This window comes from Podarcis cretensis, assembly GCF_951804945.1.
Source record: "Podarcis cretensis genome assembly, chromosome: 1".
Classification (NCBI taxonomy): Eukaryota; Metazoa; Chordata; class Lepidosauria; order Squamata; family Lacertidae; genus Podarcis; species Podarcis cretensis.
This window is the reverse complement of record NC_137170.1, coordinates 78,076,858-78,095,968: the sequence shown is the minus strand read 5'-3', so window position 1 is coordinate 78,095,968 and position 19,111 is coordinate 78,076,858. Positions and strand designations below refer to the sequence as shown.

Sequence of the window (19,111 nt, the reverse complement as noted above, 5' to 3'; positions counted from 1 at the left end):
AAAATAGTTGTGTTTTGCAAGCTATGAGAAAGGGGGGCCAGAGCAGCATGGGGGCTGGCAGTTTTGGATCCAACATTGCAGCCATGAGGGAGATGAAACTTGCCTTGAGTGTAATGCGTTGAACCTATTCCACAGTAGGCTCAGGTTGTATATATGTGTAAATAAACTGTATATCATAAAGACACTACAGTCTCTGTTGTGCCACATTGCCAAAACGAAACACAGACCCTGGTAAGCGTGCCTGGTACCCCTGGAATCTTGTACCACTCAGAGACTGGAATGGCATGTAATGAGAGAGAGAGAGAGAGAGAGAGAGAGAGAGAGAGAGAGAGAACCGCACTGTTTTCTCCTCGTTAAACTGGAAAAGGCCATATGTTAACCATGAGCAATAACTGAAAAGCTACTGTTTGCTGTGCAATGCTACAAAATGTAATTGTCTTCAAGGGAACAGACATTAGAAACACAGTATTTTGCATAACAACTCTGTTGGTCTTTCCAATCTTCTATTGATTCTCTGGGTGTAGGTGAAAGCACCCATAGCAATAAAAAAAGCAACCACACCCCCTTTCTTTACACATGGGGTGCATCTACAATTGTCCCCTTTTCTCTGGAATTGCACTTTTTATGGAGCATCCAATCCACCCCTTCCATAAACCATTAATCAGAACTGTATTTCAGAATATTTCCTACATGGTTCATAACCCTGACCAATTAAAAATAAATATTGAGTCTAGCACGCAATAGTAGTCTGATTTCATCAATTGACCAACTGCATGGTAAGAGCACGTTGCACAGTCATCATGTCCAGTGCTCCTCCCTTAACTTTATTTGTAATGTACACTTGATTCATATCTCTATTTCAAAAGAAAAAGAAACCCCACAAGCTGAGCGTTATTTTTTTAGCATTGTACATCCTCCTTGGATGTGGTGATCCTATTATACGGCTATATATGCTTTAAGGCATATTACTGACATAAAAGCATGTTGCACCACAAGCTATTTCATGCCACTGATGGGGTTTTGTTTTAATTTACTGTAGTGTTTTTTGACAAGGGTTGCTTTTCAAAACTGAGATTCAATTGAGTGAAATAAGTCCTGTAATTGTTTTCTTCCCTCCTCCTAAACAGCAGGTCACCACTTGCTTCACTGACCACAGAGAATTAAGCAAGACTTCTTCAACACGAGGAGCAGGGGCAGGGGCAGGGGCAGGGCAATTCTGAAGGTAAGTGTGAAGTTGTGAACGTGTCTCTGTTGTGTCGTGTTTACTGCCTCATGCCAACATGACTGAATCAAATCCCTAATAGCAGGGTACAGTGTATGTGATCCTTTCTGGATTGAAGAAAAGAGAATTTGTAACTTTAAGTGGTACTTCCAAGGCATGGGCATCCATAGTAGTTTATAGCAGGGGTGGCGAACCTGTGTCTTTCCATTTGCTGCTGGACTCCAGTTCCCATCAGCCCTTGCAACAATGGACAGTGGAGAGGGAGGATGCAAGTTGTTGCCAAGGGCCACAGGTCCCTCATCTCTGAGCTGTACAGTCTCCATAGACCCATATTCTGTGTCCAAGCAGTACAAGGAAACTGGCATCATTTAACTTAAATGTCTGGGAATGACTACAAGCTCAACAGTAAGAGAAAAGAAGACGGGGGTGGTGGAAATATTGCATATTTTCTTAGCTTTCTCACATCCTATTGTGTACAAGGATCATTTATTCATCCTGTTTAATCATCCTGCTCTTGTAAAGTCCCCACACGGTTCTCTTTCCTGGCTCCTGCAACTTCACTAGGTCCCCTGTAACTTCACCCAGGCCAGTTACAAATTTAACACACTAGGTGTTGTGTTCCTGTCCACTCCACTTGTCAACACCCACACCATTCTCTTCACATGAACCCCCTACTGCTTCCCCTTCCTGCCTTATGCAACTACCAAGCTTGCTTTTCACTGTCCCAACCACATTTCCAAAGCCACTTGTCTCTTCTATTCTGCAGGCCTGCTTTGCATCAATTCTCACCTTTGCCTCATGGCTCATTGTCTCCTCCTCCCTCTCCTTTTTCACAATCCCCCTTTCACACAGACCACCTCCATGCTAACTTCTTGCATCTTCTTCTTCCCATGCATTGCAAATACTAACCACCCTTTACACTTTCTGCCCAGTGATGAAGCCACCGTCTCCCACTGTACAGCAGGGGTGCTAGCTAGAATATTTGGGCAGGGGCAGGTAAGTTCCGCCCTGCATAATTGATCACATGATGTGGAGCACGCACACCATTTGAATGGCAATGTCCATTAACTGGGGGGGGGGGGGCTCCTTCAAATATTTTATGGGGATGGCAAAGACCCCTTGGGCTCTGGGAGTTGGCTTTTATGTTCTACAATACAGAAACATTCAGCTTCAGCCCCATTCCCATGCTTCCTAATCTGTCATTTTTTGTACCCACTATGCACGGCTTTTCACTTCCACACTCTCTTTTGCTCCACCCTCCTCCTTTCTTTTCTCAACTCTCCCTTCCACCCAGATCATACCCATTTCCCTGCCTTATCCTCTCCCCTATTCCACAGCCCCCTTTATGTGCACATGCTTATTCATATATGCCATTGCACCTGTATGGTGTACTCAAAAACCTTGTTCTAAACTGCCGCCCCATTGTTACCCCTCCTCATTCTGTTTAAATTTCTGCCATTGCTTACGGTAAATCACTTTCTCCCTCTGTTTCCCCGTCCCTTCTTTTCTCAAACTTGCTGTTTAAAACCACCATTTCCTCTGTGTACCTCAATACCATGCTTTAATCAAACCAACTTCTGCTGTTTTTCAAAACCATCATTTTTTCTGCTGTTATGCAACCTGACTCCTCTTGTACTCCCTTCCCCTAACCTGACTTAATGCAGATCCAGAATAGTGATTGGGCAACTGCAAATCCTCCACTGGAGGCTGTGCAGTGATGGCCTCATATTTTTATATATCTAGGAATAAATGGGAGGGGGGATTTCTTTTCTAGCTGTAAGCTAAATTCCAATGTATCTTGTGGGAATGAAGTGTCCCAGAAACCAAGGATATGCTGTCAGAAGAAGACTGCCTTCCAGGATCAACATTTTCTCTGAAAAATGCCATGGGACATGACTCATCCTAATATGTTGAAAAGTGGGTCAAAAAAATGACAAAAATCAATAAACAACTTGTTTTTGTTGTTGTTGGTTCATGTTCGTTTTTGTTTTCAATTAGAAAATTGATTATAGGCCCCAAATGTACATCAGCCAATCATTTTGTGTTGGGGTGTGTGTGTTTGTGTTGCTCTCTCTCTCTCTCTCTCTCTCTCTGTGTGTGTGTGTGTGTGTGAGAGAGAGAGAGAGAGAGAGAGAGATAAACATCAACACACACAACTCCCCCACAATAATCTCAAAGCAAAAACCAATAAACTTACTGGGACTTTTTTTCACCTCAGACACTTTCTGAAAAAAAGAAAACTGTGAAATTTGCCTGAAATTTGGTGAAATTGCTTTATACAGTGTAGGCTTTCTCACCGGGGGGAGGGAACGCTGTGACCAATGCCCATGGTCTTCTTCCCAAACCTCTAGGTCTGTTTTTGGAGACCTTCCCACATCACAGTGAATCCTTCTAAGTTCTGGAAGCCCTCCTGAACCTTCTGAGGGGTCGTGAAGCCTTACAACCCCCGTTTCACCCCTTCGGTGAGTGCATGTCTCCTGGAGCCCAAGAAACACGTGGAATTGAGTTACAGCAAACCCGGAAATCCAGAGATTGTTATCAGAAGAATGCAGAGTTCTTAGAGTTGGTCAGGCATTCGGCAGCCATCTTGCAAGGTGTCAGTCTCAGTCAGGCAGAACAGCATTCCTGCCACTGTGTTTGTGCCCCACTGAGCTCCCTATAAGCTCACCTCTTGACCTCTCAGTAAACAATAGTGACCCACCTGCCAGGAAGCTAGCAAAATGGCAGCACCACACCTGGTCAGCTGCTACTACCATGGGAATCTCCTCTGCTGCCTTTAGTATCCTGACAATAGCAGGAGGGGAAAAGAAACATTCAAGGAGTATGCTGGTGGAGTTTTGGGTCCAGTAGATTCTCCTGTTCCTCTGACGCACACAGAATGGGTAGGAGAGTGTACTGGCCTTAATCCCAGTGTACTTATATTTCCTTCCAATGGGAGGAGCTGTTTTTATAAGGACATGGAAAAGGGGGAGAAGATAAAGTGCCACCCTTCCATTTTTCTGCTCTTCCTTTGGTGGTTCCTCCACCTTGGAGCCCTCCCTCCCTTGAACCCTTTGGATTGTTTTGTTATTCCAATCTTATTTTTTAAACCACCTTCAAACAACACGTGGTAAGGTGAAGGAAAAGTATATTTTTAAAGACCTGAAATTTTATTATGAATCTGCTTGCTTATGTTGGCTAAAAGAATGGATGACATTGCAGAACTCAGATTTACTAGATTTGGAAGGTTTCAATAATCACTTTGGGTAGCATGCCTACCTGGGATATGAAAAAGTACCTGGGATATGAAAAAGTTCAGATTCATAGAGGCTTCCTGAATCATATCATAAGGAAGCCACTATATAGGTATGGGAGAAGTTTAAAGATTTATTGGAACCAAAAACTCCCTGGTGGCTATCCCCTCTGGAGGTCATTGCAGTGAAAAGAAAAAAATATGGAAACAAATTGGGCCATGTACAAAGCCCTATTAGAAGAAAAAGATAAATCAATTGAAAGTGAAAAAATTCGAAGAAATCAGACATCATCTAACGGACTGGCTACAATATTACCAATTAAATGAAGTTTAATTGACGGGGGGGGGGGAGATTTTGCAACAGAAGAATCAAAATTAGATAAAGAATTAATACAAAATAAGAAAAGTAATATCTAAAATGCACAAGCTTCTTTTAGAGTGGGAGGAGAAAGACTAAGAGGTGAAAGAAGCAATGATTAAGTGGGAAGATTTTGGTAAGAATATCCAATTGCCGGCATGGGAAAGATTATGGAATAAAGAACGGAAATTTACGGCCTGTTATACACTAAAGGATGGGACGCAGGTGGCGCTGTGGGTTAAAAGCCTCAGCGCCTAGGACTTGCCGATCGAAAGGTCGGCGGTTCGAATCCCTGCGGCGGGGTGCGCTCCCGCTGCTCGGTCCCAGCGCCTGCCAACCTAGCAGTTCGAAAGCACCTCCGGGTGCAAGTAGATAAATAGGGACCGCTTACCAGCGGGAAGGTAAACGGCGTTTCCGTGTGCGGCTCTGGTTCGCCAGAGCAGCGATGTCACGCTGGCCACGTGACCCGGAAGTGTCTCCGGACAGCGCTGGCCCCTGGCCTCTTAAGTGAGATGGGCGCACAACCCCAGAGTCTGTCAAGACTGGCCCGTACGGGCAGGGGTACCTTTACCTTTTATACACTAAAGGAAAATTTCTTGAAGATGTTCTATAGGTGGTATATAACTCCCAGCAAACTGGCCAAAATGTACAAAATGAGATCTAATACTTGTTGGAGGTGTAAACAGGCAGAAGGGACATGGTTTCATATGTGGTGGGGCTGCAATTTTTTTTAGAATTTCTGGACATTGTTTATGAGGAATTGAAAAAAAAGTTTAAGCAAACTTTTACAAAGAAACCAGAAGCCTTCCTTTTGGGCATTTTAGATTCAGATATTCTAAATGAAAAAAAGGAGAATATTTCTATATGCTACAACAGCAGCAAGAATGCTGATTGCAAAAAAATGGAAAGGAGAATCAATACCTACAAAAGAGGAATGGAAGAATAAACTATTTAAATATCTAGAATTAGCAAAAATGACAGAGACAATTAGGAGACAGCCAAACTAAAAGTTCAAAAAGGTGTGGGAAACTTATAAAGAATATTTTAAAAAAAACAGTGTCCCCAAGTCAAAACCTGAACATGCTTTGATTAATTTTTTCAAATTACAAGACAGATTGTTGTTGTTTAGTCGTTTAGTTGTGTCCGACTCTTCGTGACCCCATGGACCAGAGCACACCAGGCACTCCTGTCTTCCACTGCCTCCCGCAGTTTGGTCAAACTCATGCTGGTAGCTTCGAGAACACTATCCAACCATCTCGTCCTCTGTCGTCCCCTTCTCCTTGTGCCCTCAATCTTTCCCAACATCAGGGTCTTTTCCAGGGAGTCTTCTGTTCTCATGAGGTGGCCAAAGTATTGGAGCCACAGCTTCAGGATCTGTCCTTCCAGTGAGCACTCAGGGCTGATTTCCTTCAGAATTTGATCTTCTTGCAGTCCAAGGGACTCTCAAGAGTCTCCTCCAGCACCATAATTCAAAAGTATCAATTCTTCAGCGATCAGCCTTCTTTATGGTCCAGCTCTCACTTCCATACATCACTACTGGGAAAACCATAGCTTTAACTATATAGACCTTTGTTGGCAGGGTGATGTCTCTGCTTTTTAAGATGCTGTCTAGGTTTGTCATTGCTTTTCTCTCAAGAAGCAGGCATCTTTTAATTTCGTGACCGCTGTCACCATCTGCAGTGATCATGGAGCCCAAGAAAGTAAAATCTCTCACTGCCTTCATTTCTTCCCCTTCTATTTGCCAGGAGGTGATGGGCCCAGTGGCCATGATTTTAGTTTTTCTGATAGATTATAAGTATAGCGTATTTTGACAGATTATAGCATATAGATAACAGAGGAAATGGGAAAATGACCAAAGAAGCAGATTAACAAAAAGATAAGAAAGACTCGCATTGAGGAAGATGGAAGTCCATCGAGAAAGTTAAATAATTGGGAATTAAGAATATGGTGGCATAAATTATCTTTTCAGAACTTATGGGTGTATGGATGGATGTTCTTCCTTTTTTATTTTCCTATTTTTTTGTGTGTGTGTTTGTCTGTTATTTGTTAGTAAGAAATGGAACAATTTGTAAAACGTAAGAAAGCTAATAAAAAGCATTATAAAAATAAAAATATTTTTAAAATATTTAAAAAGCAAGCACTTTGGACTGGTGTAAATGCTATTTTGAAAGGCTAACTACCGTTGAGGTGGGAACACAGACAGAGCACCTAATATGTTTTATCCAATATGGGGGCATATTGGATAAAAAGAGTTCAAATGGATTCAGCTTTAGGAATTTTAGGTGTGTTAGGCAGCAATTTTGCATACTCACGAGGTCTATAGATTCCATCAACCCTTCCAAGAATTCAGGCAACAAAATGTTCTGCTCTTTAAGTAACCCAACACTGTAAATAAATAAAAAAAAATCCCACCAAACTGGCTTTCCCACTGCATGTTGCAACTATTCCAAGACTAGTGCAGAGAGGTAGAGGATCAAGCTGATGTCCTGGCAGGAATTAAGGTCTAAAAGCCTGCTGGGGCAAACCCCCCCTACTTATATTTTCAGTGTAACTATGTTATCCTGCCTCCCACCCGCTATGCTGCATCAACCCCACCCACTATGGCCTCTCTTGTTTTACTACAGTTTTGATATTAATTTAATTTAATTTAATTTAAAACATTTACTTTTGGTTCCATTGTTCTCTATGTCAATAACCCTTCTCAAGTTGTTTTTCAGATGCAGCTACATCCCTACATAGTGGCTACTTGCTATTCAGGCTCTCATTCATTAGAGAAATTAGTAGCGAGTGGCAGTGTTATTGCCCCAGCTCTATTTATTATTTTCATTGCCATGATCCTACATTTTGTCGAAGGGAAACTCCCCACCGGAGTAGAAATCATACATCAAACAGATGGAAAGCTCTTTAATCTGAGCAGGCTGAAAGCAAAGAGTAAAGTTACCGTAACTTCCGTGATAGAGCTTCAGTATGCTGATGACAAGGTAGTGTGTGCACACTTAGAGGATGACCTCCAAACCATCCTAAGTATCTTCACAGAAGCTTATGAGAAGCTTGGCCTGTTGCTCAACATCCAAAAAATCAAAGTGCTGCACCAACAAGTACAAAATAACCCCTCTGCAGTGCTACAAATCCAACTAAATGGTGTAACGTTGGAAAATATTGATCACTTCTCCTACCTATCTTTCCACAAGGGCAAACACTGATGCTGAAATCCACGATCGCCTGAGCTCTGTGAGTTCAGCTTTCTCCCAATTGAAGTGCAGCATATTTGAGGACCGGGGCATTCGCAGGGAAACCAAAATGCTTGTTTACAAAGCTATTGTACTACTAACCTTACTGTATGCTTGTGAAACATGGACCACTTATAAACGCCATCTCCAATTCCTTGAAACATTCCATCAACGGTGTCTCCAAAAAATTTTACACATCACTTGGGAAGACAGACAAACTAATACCAGTGTACTGGAAGAAGCAAAGATCACCAGTGTTGAAGCAATGATTCTTCAACATCAACTTTGTTGGACTGGTCATGTTGTATGGATGCCTGATGATCGTCTTCCAAAGCAACTATTCTATTCTGAACTTAAAAATGGAAAGCATAATGCTGGTGGTCAACAAAAGAGGTTTAAAGAATGTCTCAAGGCAAATCTAAAAAAATGTACTATAAACACCTACAATTGGGAAACACTTGCCTGCGAGCGCTCCAATTGGAGAACAGTCATTACCAAAGGTGTCCTGGGCTTTGAAGACACTGGAACTCAGGATGCAAGGGAGAAACGTGCTAAGAGAAAGGCCTGCTTGGCAAATCCACACCATGATCAACTCCCGCCTGGAAACCAATGTCCCCACTCTGGAAGGACATGTGGATCCAGAACTGGCCTCCACAGTCACTTACAGACTCATTGTTAAAACCGTGTTTATGGAAGACAATCTTACTTGGCTACGAATGATCGCCAAAGAAGAAAAAGACATGACACAGACAGGCACTCTTGCTTGAAGTCATCCTGTGTCCTAAAAGCATGCCTTCTTACCTGCATAAGAAGAGGTACATCAGAAGATGGGAGAGAAGAAAGAAACTTCCACTAATCTAGGGTACAAAGGGCACATTTCTAATTAAAGTGGTCAGTAGTGTGTGGGCATGAGGACCAATGTCTCTTTGCCACCTTCACTTGAGTAGCAGGTATAGAAAAAGCACATTGGTCAGTTTTTTCTCTCTTCATCAGGCAAGCAGCATCAGTATGAGGTCACAATGGACAAGCTTTATGAGGCGGGCAGTAACTTTAAAATGCATTGTTATGTCTGTGGGTCTGTCTGTCTCAACTTGCAGTAGGAAGAAGCCGGAAGTGGGCAACATATCTCTTTCTTACATGCACACTGAATCAGGCAGAAGCAGGAATGTGTGGGTACAGTCTTTTTTTCTAAAAAAGGCTGCTCATTTAGGGAAAAAAAAGCCCTACTGGAAACAATGAACCCAGAATTAAAAGCAGAGAGGAGCTCAAAGCTGTAAAACCCTAGTAATAATTTTGGCACACCTTCCATTCTATGGCCATCATTACCTGGGTATTGCCAAGCTGTGGCACCAAGCAAAACCCAGTATGTGTGCCTTCCTGGAATATTTGCGACACCACTTGACCAGCAAGGATGCTAATTGTCGTGATTCATGTTCCTCACCCCTTCCTTCTCTTCTTAGCACCTTGCTTAAATTGCTACATCCCAGCCACATGGTAGGCAACTATGAGGCAACCCTAAAATTAAAATAGTGCTTATCTTATCTTCTATTTAGTTGTAATTATTTGCCGCATTTAGTTTTGGTTATTATAAAGTAATGATAAATGCATATATCTAGTGCATCACAAATGTATGTTTTGCTTGAGATTTCTAGCTCCCCCAAAGCAAGAGCAGAGATAGAGTTCTGATTTCATTTTGCAAGGGCCCCATTTAAAGGTTCAAGAATATGGCTTAACTGTTCATTGTTACCAGTTTGGATGTGAGCAGAAAGACTGGAGATTTCACACACACACACAAACACACACACACACACACACACACACCCCGTTTTGTAAAAGCAAAAAAGAAAAAGAAAAGAGCTTGCTATTGATTATACTTCTGGATTACTGCTTGCTTTTTATTCTCCAGTCAAAGCACTATCTGGCTTGCCATTGTGTATGTTGCCAGTCTATTTCTCAACACACCTGGCTATTGTGCGTCATACCGTGTTCTATTAAATTGTATTAAGTGTAGACATTTTACATCGCCTCCTGATTCACTTGTTCACACTAAGCTATGGTATGGCTTAACATTACATGCAAACAAGGACACTAGTATTTCTGTTCCCACCAGTATCTAGGAGAACACTAATCTTTGCAACTGTGATTCTCTGATTCACAGCAAAGGGAATGAAATTCAGCTCAGTTTGCATTTTGATTTCAACCTGCCTTATTCAACCAAAACACTGTTGTTCTTCAAAATCCACACTTCGTCCAATTTGGCAATGCCTTTCTGTACTCAGCACATGTATATTAGGAGAAATGTGTGCAAAAAAATGTATTTTAAAGTGAAAATAACACAAAAATGCATTCTATTTGTGCTAACTGATTGCAAATCAATCAATCAATCAGGAGCTGTGCCCTTTAAAATGCTGATCCCCCCCCCCGAGAACTGTTTAAAAAAATCACAAAGTGATGCAGAAATTTGAAGAGCTAAATTTAAGACTGGAAAAATGAGCAACTGAGAGAAACAGAAGCTGACAGATCCCTAGTTGGGACGGAACTTGGCATCACAGAGATCAGTTGAAATCCTGACATATTTACCTAAAATGGTCACATCCACACCATACATTTAAAACACATTTACAGCACACAGCTTCTCCCAAAGAATCCTGTAACAAATCATTCAAAAAACTATAGGTCCCAGGATTCTTTGTGGGGAGTCACATGCTTCAAGTGTGCTTTAAAAGAGATTAGCCATAAAGCTACACAAAGTTTTTGACATTCTTAAGGCTTTTCACTTCCAGCACCCTTAACTTCAGGCTGGGTTGCAGCCGTTATCCTTACTTGCTCAGACAAATGAATATATATAGAGAGGAGGGTGGGGAGAGAGAGAATGTGAACTTAGGTAAAATCTATTACTACTAGTGATCTCTTTTAAAATCACATGTTTAATGTGGGTGGGGTTTTTTTTTTGTATTCTTAAACTGGTTTCACACTCTTGAACCCTGTCAAGAAGTGCCTCAGAATCCTGGATGCTATCCAAAGGACCGTAGTTTGAGCAACAATGAATATTCTTTAGTTTATATTTGCAGATATTAGGATGAAGGGTTACATGCACACATATATTTACATGGGATTACTCAATTTGTTGACCAATCTTCTCTTGCGTTTTGTGTATGCTTAGGAGTCATGGTGTGGTCAGCATAAGCAAATACTTGGAGCGGATTTGCAACACACTTTTCTCAAAGCCCTGTTGAGCTTAATGTTTTGTTTAATGCCAAAGAGGAAGTAGAAATATATTTTTTTCCCCATTTCACTAGCAGGTGCTCTGCAATTGTAGCTTATAAATATTTTATCAGTGTAAAGTCTAAGGGAAAGTCCCACTCTGGTCCACTCTGAAGAAGAGCAACATGATCCATGTTGAACATGAGCATCGCTCTCCTCCACCACCTGTATATAGCACACATAGTTGAAAGTTTGTTACTAAACATCTTGATAAAGCAGAACACATGCCTCAACATTGCAAGTCATTTTTCCCAACTAAAACACTCACTCACTCACTCACTTGCACCACATGCTTGTGTGAAGTGTTCCATTCCATTTCCCAGAAATGCTTCTTAAATCCTCTGAAAATAGAATAATGGTATCCATGGAGGATTCTAGCAATCAACATGGTATAAAATGACCATGGCCAGACAACCAGTAAAGCTTAAGAAATGTGTTTCTCATCTGGGTCAAATATAATGAGTAGTGGTTTGTGAATTTAAAATGTGACTATTAAAAGTAAACAATTTCATTTTTATTCCAAGGTTGCATGGAACTGGATCAATTCACTCTTCATGCTAATTCAAATCATAATAATTTCATCTTCAAGAATGTAGAGAGTGTCTCTTGTTGCTTTTGGAAAGGCTGACTTGAGGTAAAACACTTCACAGTAGTTTTTACAACCACCCTAAACTTTTAAGTCTGTAAAATAAAATACAAGCTACAGACAAATATAAATAATGCATTCCTATATTCTGCTTATAGGCCAAATGCCATTCAAAAGTATGTGCTCCTTAGATGAACAATTGGGACATGTTTCAACATAAAGTCCCCTTCAGTGGCCAAACATCTGTGATCCAGAGTCCTCCGTATAAACATAACTGAAGTATATATAAAACTTGCCCAAATGCAAGACACGTTAATTCCCTTTACTTCCTAATTCAAGCACAGATGTCTGAATAAGGATGGTAATTATTTTCAAAAACCACTAAGATGGCTGCTGGTCCTCTTGTCATCCTGACTGTAAGGTTAGGGGAAGTGTGATTTCTGGGGTTGGGCTAGTGAGGGGCAGCAAGCACTGCAGGGGGTGAGGATGGACATTTCCTCAGTTCTTCTGTCTGGCATGACCACTGGCCACTGAGGCCTTGAGCAGGAATAACCCCAAGGAGAATATGGACTCATATCCAGGACCATCCCACTGGTATCAGATTCTGCACCTGGCCCTTCAAAGCCTTATGAATAATTAACTATTGATGCTTCTGAGAGTCAAGAAATCCTTGTGGAGTCTCCACAAACCAAGTCCTCATAGCCCAGTCTCACCATCTAGGAGCTTACAACTGCACCAAAGGACTTTGGCCCCTTAACTGGCCTGTTGCAGCAAACAGAAAGTAGGATTTCATTCGTGAGCCTTCGGTCAGGCTATAAAGGTAGCTCGGAGGCAGCTCGTTCTTTGTACTCTCCATTACAGAAATGTTGCTTAACTGCTTACCCTTGTTCCTGTCCAGGGTCCTGACCTCACCCTAGCATGAAACTGGTTCAGGAAGTCTTGCTTCCATATTCCTCAGGCTCTTGCCTCTGCTCAGCTTGGAAAAATAATCTAGGCTCATCCAATTGTGAGTCGGGGAAGACTTCAAGCAATGGGAGACCTTTGTGCAAGTTGCCTTTGTGTGTCATGTACTGCAGGAGAGCTAAGCTGAATTATATATGTATGGTTGGCATAATTTACATAGTACTTTTGCTGCAAACTTCCTTCACTTTATCCCACCATTCCTCAGTTTTCTCTTCTTCCACCTTCCCTTTTCCTGTAAATTTCCCCTGAAGTATCTTTATTGCAATTTCTGTAGTCATATACTGCATCATATGTTGCTTATATATAGGTAGTACCGTATACAATTTGGGCAACAACTAAGATTGCTTTAATAAATTGTTTATCTCCCATATCTTGTGTCCAAGTTAACCATTACTTCTGATCACCAAACATGGTGACTAATTCACCCCTTTACTGAACAAACAGACCTCTCTTAGTCCTGCATCAGTACTCCCCAATGTTTCCCAATGTTTCCTTCCCTTGTGATGGGTTGGTATTAATGAGACTAAGTGGGTGCCAGTATGCATGAGAACTCCACTGAGGTATAACACTAGACCAGGAAAGAATACCCTCACTTGGCAAAACATGTTATTTCCAGTCCCTTGGCTTCAATGCCCATCTGCAGCAAGAGGACCATGTACACATACAAGATTCCAGTAGACTCAACAGACGCCAGTTGTTCTCACCACCCTCTGTGTATGTGCATGTGAATATTGCATTATTAATATTGCATGTGAATATTGCATTATTCATATCTAATAATTCATTTTTGAATTGTTGTAATCCACCCCAGGACCTTACGGTGATAATAATATCAATAATACAAGCAGATGGACAAATAATCTGGAATAGGGGTTATAGATGAGGGAGAAATTCCTTTGCTTCACATAGTTATATTTATAATCGTGAATATGTGGTTTGTATTTTTTTTTTAATGTCTGATTGCCTACTGTGCTTTATACATTTTTGCTCTTTTTAGGGTTTTCTTTTATTTAAAAACATGGGACAGAAATTAAATAGAACTGATTTTTAAAAAGAAAGGAGAAGTCGTGTTCATTTCTCATATTAGAGAAAAGGACCCATTTGGGAGGTTACAGGGTTCATTCAAAACCCGGGATCCAAACACTAATCTTTTAAACTTCTGCTAATTGCTGGCATCCCTTTGATCCATACATCAGGCTAAGTGAGACCAAGTGACTGGAAGAACAACACTGATCCCTTTCAAAGCACATAACAGCAATTGGCTGAGGTTGCTTTGCTAATGATTCTCAAGGCAAATGGAGAAAAGCAGGTGTAAATTGCTGGTTGTCACCACCAGAGGGAGAAAGAGGGTACAGCATATACTTCCCTGTTTAAAAAAATTGAAAAGGACAGATGAATTTTCAGGGCAATTTTTTAAAATGCAAAACTGGTTTACAATTACCACCATATTTATCCTCACACCAGTCTGGAGACAGACAGACAGATGTAGGCCTGCAGGGATAGGTCTTTGTTCATTTCTACTGAGGAACCATGGAGAAATGCTATGCACACTGCCTTGAAACTCAACAGGATTCCTTCTATGTACGTTGGCACCTCCATTTCCCAGTAGATATTGATCAACACTTATGCAGGGCACCCAGCAAATCCATGACATAGCTGAGATTTTAAGCATGTCTCGGGCCTAGGTATAACACACTGGGACCTTCAAGCATGGGGTATGTTGTGAGGAATTTCTCAGCTTAAATCAGATGTAGTTTTACTGTTTAGTGTTGCATGACAGACCTCCCAGGATGTTTGCTGCATTCTTGGATCCGTTGTATAACTTTGCATTTGTGTTTCATCTCCTGATAAACGACCCAAAATAAATTTCAAATACACCTGCACACAACACTTCAGTTCTCATTAGCAGTACAGGCTCTGAGCATCCTCACGGAACCAGATAGTAATGCAGCAAACTCAGTGAAAACCCCCAGCTTCTGCCAGCCCTCCTGGCTGCTGTTTTCTCCTCTCCTCTCCTCGCAATTTCTTTGAGAAAGTGTGCAGTGTAGAGAGAAAGGACTTTGGCAGCTGTGAGTGCTGGTGGCAAGCGATTGTGAGTGAAATATAGGGAGGGGCTGGGAACAGGAACATCATGTTGAGGGTCATGGGTTTCCAAACTCCAGATGATTGCTTCAGAATCCCCACTCCCCATTTCTGAAATTCACCGCCATAACTACTTGCAAGGAGTGCGGCAGACAACAAACGCTGGAATTGCAATATAACACATCCAGTTTGAGCAGGATTTTTATGCCAAGGGTTACTCTTAAAATGGGGTCTGGGTCACTTGTAAAGTGGAATCCAAATGTATTATGACCCAAATGTATTATGACAAACACTCAACTGGTTCATCATCCCTTGACGTCCATATTACTGTAATTTCTGGTTTCATTTATGGATATACAAATGGTAAAGTGCAAAAATTCAGGAAGAAGTTTTACTGCTGTAGTTTCTGAATCTAAGTAGATCTTAGTCTGATTTCCTCCTTCCTTGTGAGAAAGGGCAAAAATAAGTGTAGTTTTCTAAATAGGAGCTGAGATCAGCAGTCTAAGCTGATTATTTTTCATGATTATTTTTTGTCAGGATAAAAGTTTGCATATTTCTCTATTCTTCAGCATTCCTTGAGAAATATTAATATTTGTATTGCTTAGACATTTTATTCATGTTACCTGCTGTTATCATAGCATATCATAGCAGATAAATTTGATTATCTATATAGTACTGTAACATCAGCTCATTCAGTATGTGATCCCTGAATGGCTGGGATCATTCATGTCACTGGTTCAGAAGCAAGCAGGATCCAGGGGTTAAAAGTGCTGCTGAAGCAATAGCAGCCAGGGGGAACAGTCATATCAAACAATAGAGGGAGAAATCGTTAGTATTTGCACGAAATGTTTTTCAGGAAATATTGTTATCACACCAAACCTGATATTTTGACTTAATAAGCAAAACTGAATAATGTAAATAATAAATTATTATTATTATTATTATTATTATTAAGTACACCCATAGAGCTCATCCCCTAATACACCTCATCTCTCAGCCATGGAAGCTGGATATTTTCTTTTCTTTTCTTTTCTTTTCTTTTCTTTTCTTTTCTTTTCTTTTCTTTTCTTTTCTTTTCTTTTCTTTTCTTTTCTTTTTATAACTCCACCTTAACTTCAAGGTTTAGTTATCATTTCCAAATCAATTGGTTCCAGAAATAACCTGTTTTCAACCCCTGAAATCTCAGGAGCAAAGTGACACTTTTTAGGACAGTATATCGCCATACAGTTCTTTCTGACATTTTCATGGGTGAGCCATGAGGGAAGAGAAGCACACATGTGCGGAAAGGGTGAGGGAGCAGTGATGTTGTCCAATGACGTTCATTTTTGTGTTACGCTACGCTCACAGGTGGGAATGAAATTTACATGTCAGTATATTGGTCGAAAAGTCACAGATACATAGCACAACACATACTGCAGTATGAAAGGAACATCAGAAAATGGGAAAGAAGTGCCAGCATTAAAACCAGGAAATGTAATGCAATGCTCCTTGTGTCTAAAAGCACCCTAGGTGTTTGGTGCTGTCAAAGAATATTGTTCATGAAGTACCTTTTACTTTCATGCAGCTATTATGGTAAGTATAGGCCCAAACACATTGAAACTGTTTTAACTGTCAGTGCTAAAGGAATTTCCAAAACGTTTTGTTAAGTTACTGGAACAAAAGATTTTTTACCAACTCTGCGAGTCTTAAATGGTACAGCCTGTCTGTATTTAACCTTACAATACTTAGCATTCTTGTTTTGGGTACAGTGCTGGAAGGATTCATAGTAACAATTTATCAGTGGGAATGAAAGTTAAAAGGGGGAGCGGGTAAATGCAACTTCACTATTTTGTGCCCAAACAGAACATTGCTTTCTCAGACATGACACATTCCACCAGCCATGCCCAACGACCCAACAAGAGTGATCCACAGAGATATCTACTCAAGGTTTCTACTCATAGTTCTCTCATATTAAGAATACAGAAAACTGCCTGGCAGAGGAGGAATAATAATAATAATAATAATAATAATAATAATAATAATAATAATAATAATTTATTATTTGTACCCCACCCATCTGGCTGGGTCTCCCCAGCCACTCTGGGCGGCTTCCATAAAAACCAAAAATACACAAAAATATCACAGATTAAAAACTTAATAGCATTCTTGCAGGCAGGGTGAGTCCACATAGCGGATTCAATGCTGCGTACAGTGGTACCTTGGGTTACATATGCTTCAGGTTACATGCGCTTCAGGTTACAGACTCCGCTAACCCAGAAATATTACCTCAGGATAAGAACTTTGCTTCAGGATAAGAACAGAAATTGTGCTCCAGCGGCGCAGCAGGAGGCCCCGTTAGCTAAAGTGGTGCTTCAGGTTAAGAACAGTTTCAGGTTAAGAAAGGACCTCCGGAACAAATTCAGTACTTAACCTGAGGTACCACTGTATTGCAAAATAATGTACTCAGTATGAAAAACACTGTCTAATCAAGTGTTCATTAGAAAAGCAATACAATACAATAAAACATTAGTCCGCCTTTGTATTTTAAAAGATGAAGAAGGTAGGGTTGCCATTTTTAGGAAACTGGTTTTTAAAGAAAACCCCCCAAAAGTTTTTGAGCTTTTTACAGAAGGTGACTGAGCCTGCAGTGCTCAATGTACCACTAAGCTCCTTTCCATTTACCTGTTTTGACATTTCATTTAATCTCCCACAGACCACATTGCTTTAAATAGTAAATGCCCACACCTAGGAATAGCTCATCTGCAAATGGAAACCCACGCAGCTTGTTTGCAAAGTACGTAGCCAGGATGGTGTGGTTTAGCTTATTCAAACAGTTTTAGTTGCTTTATTGATTGATTAAATTCCAGGCAAAGAGTGTCCCTGCTCCCTAGGCTTTTTTGGAATCCATCACATTACAGTTATGCTTTCTTGCAGAGGATAACTTCAGCAAACAAATAGCAGAATAACATTGTCTCCTTCATTGATGCTGTTGAAAGCAGGTGGGGCATTTTATATTCTGTACTCTTCTAGCATATAGTGGGCTCAGCATTTGAAGAGCCATCTTGATAGGAACAGAACTTGATAGGAACAGAACTACATGCAGAGGGAAAGGAAAACCCTTCCCTGTATGAACTGAAACATTTACTCTGCAGATAATGAACTTCATGTTATGAGGAGATGGAGCAGAACAGGGTGACTAGAGAAACAACACTAGTCTCATAAGCATTTGACTCTTCTTAGTCAGGGATGGAAGATTAAGTTTAATGCAGGCTAAAGGCTACAGTACACAAAATCTGCTGAGCATCCAAATCGCCCAAGCCAGGGACAAACAAATCGTTTAGCACAGAGAAACACAATGGAAATGTCTCACGATATGAAAGTTTGTATCCATGTTTTTATAACATAATTAAACTACAACACATGAATGTGGTGAATGCTGAGGCAAAGCTGAGTCTCACATACTCCATGGCATTTGCAAGTCTAATTTGTCTAATTGTCCTTCCACATAAGGGGGCCAAGGGAATAGAATGCATTAGTTCAGCATGTATCTCCCCCAATCAGCCCATCAATGTTCTGTATGATATTGGACCAATGGTGGCAAGTTCCTGGGCCACCACTTCATGGCCAGCATGGGCTAGGCCATCCACTTCAGTCCTTGTCCATTATTTATTTATTTCCCTGGTTTCTGGTCCACCTTTGAATCTCAAAGGTAGCATTCATAAATAATAAAATCTAATTACATTAATGCTGTCCCTCTCTACTTTGAGACCTAAACGGTGAAAAGTGGGATATAAAAACAAACAAACAAATATCCCTCCAACACACAGCACTGCATGGAAGTAGCAAATACTCCCTGCACATCTCACAAATCCAGTTCTCATTAAACTGCTGCAGCTGTTCATATCATAAGAACATAAGAAGAGCCTGCTGGGTCAGGCCAATGGCCCACTTAGTCCAGCTTCCTGTTCTCAAAATGACCAGCCAGATGCCTGTGGGAAGCCCGTAAGCAGGGCCTGAGCTCAATAGCATTTTCCCCTCCTGTGGTTTCCAGCAACTGGTATTCAGAAGCATTATTGCCCCTGACTGTGAAGGCAAAACATAACCATCAGGGATAGTAGCCATTGATAGCCTTTTTGTCCATGAATCTGTCCAAGCCCCTTTTAAAACCATCCACTTTAAAGTTATTCACTATATG

At 40.9% G+C, this 19,111-nt stretch overlaps 1 long non-coding RNA gene across 1 annotated transcript in view; it reads left to right on the top strand.

Annotated features, from left to right (window-relative positions):
• The first annotated feature begins 12,527 nt into the window (after positions 1-12,527).
• Positions 12,528-19,111, top strand: part of LOC307221141 — a 37,455-nt gene continuing 30,871 nt past the window's right edge. Inside the window, exon 1 of the long non-coding RNA XR_013841319.1 lies at positions 12,528-12,898. This is a non-coding gene — a long non-coding RNA (uncharacterized lncRNA). The remainder of the gene's footprint in view (positions 12,899-19,111) is intronic.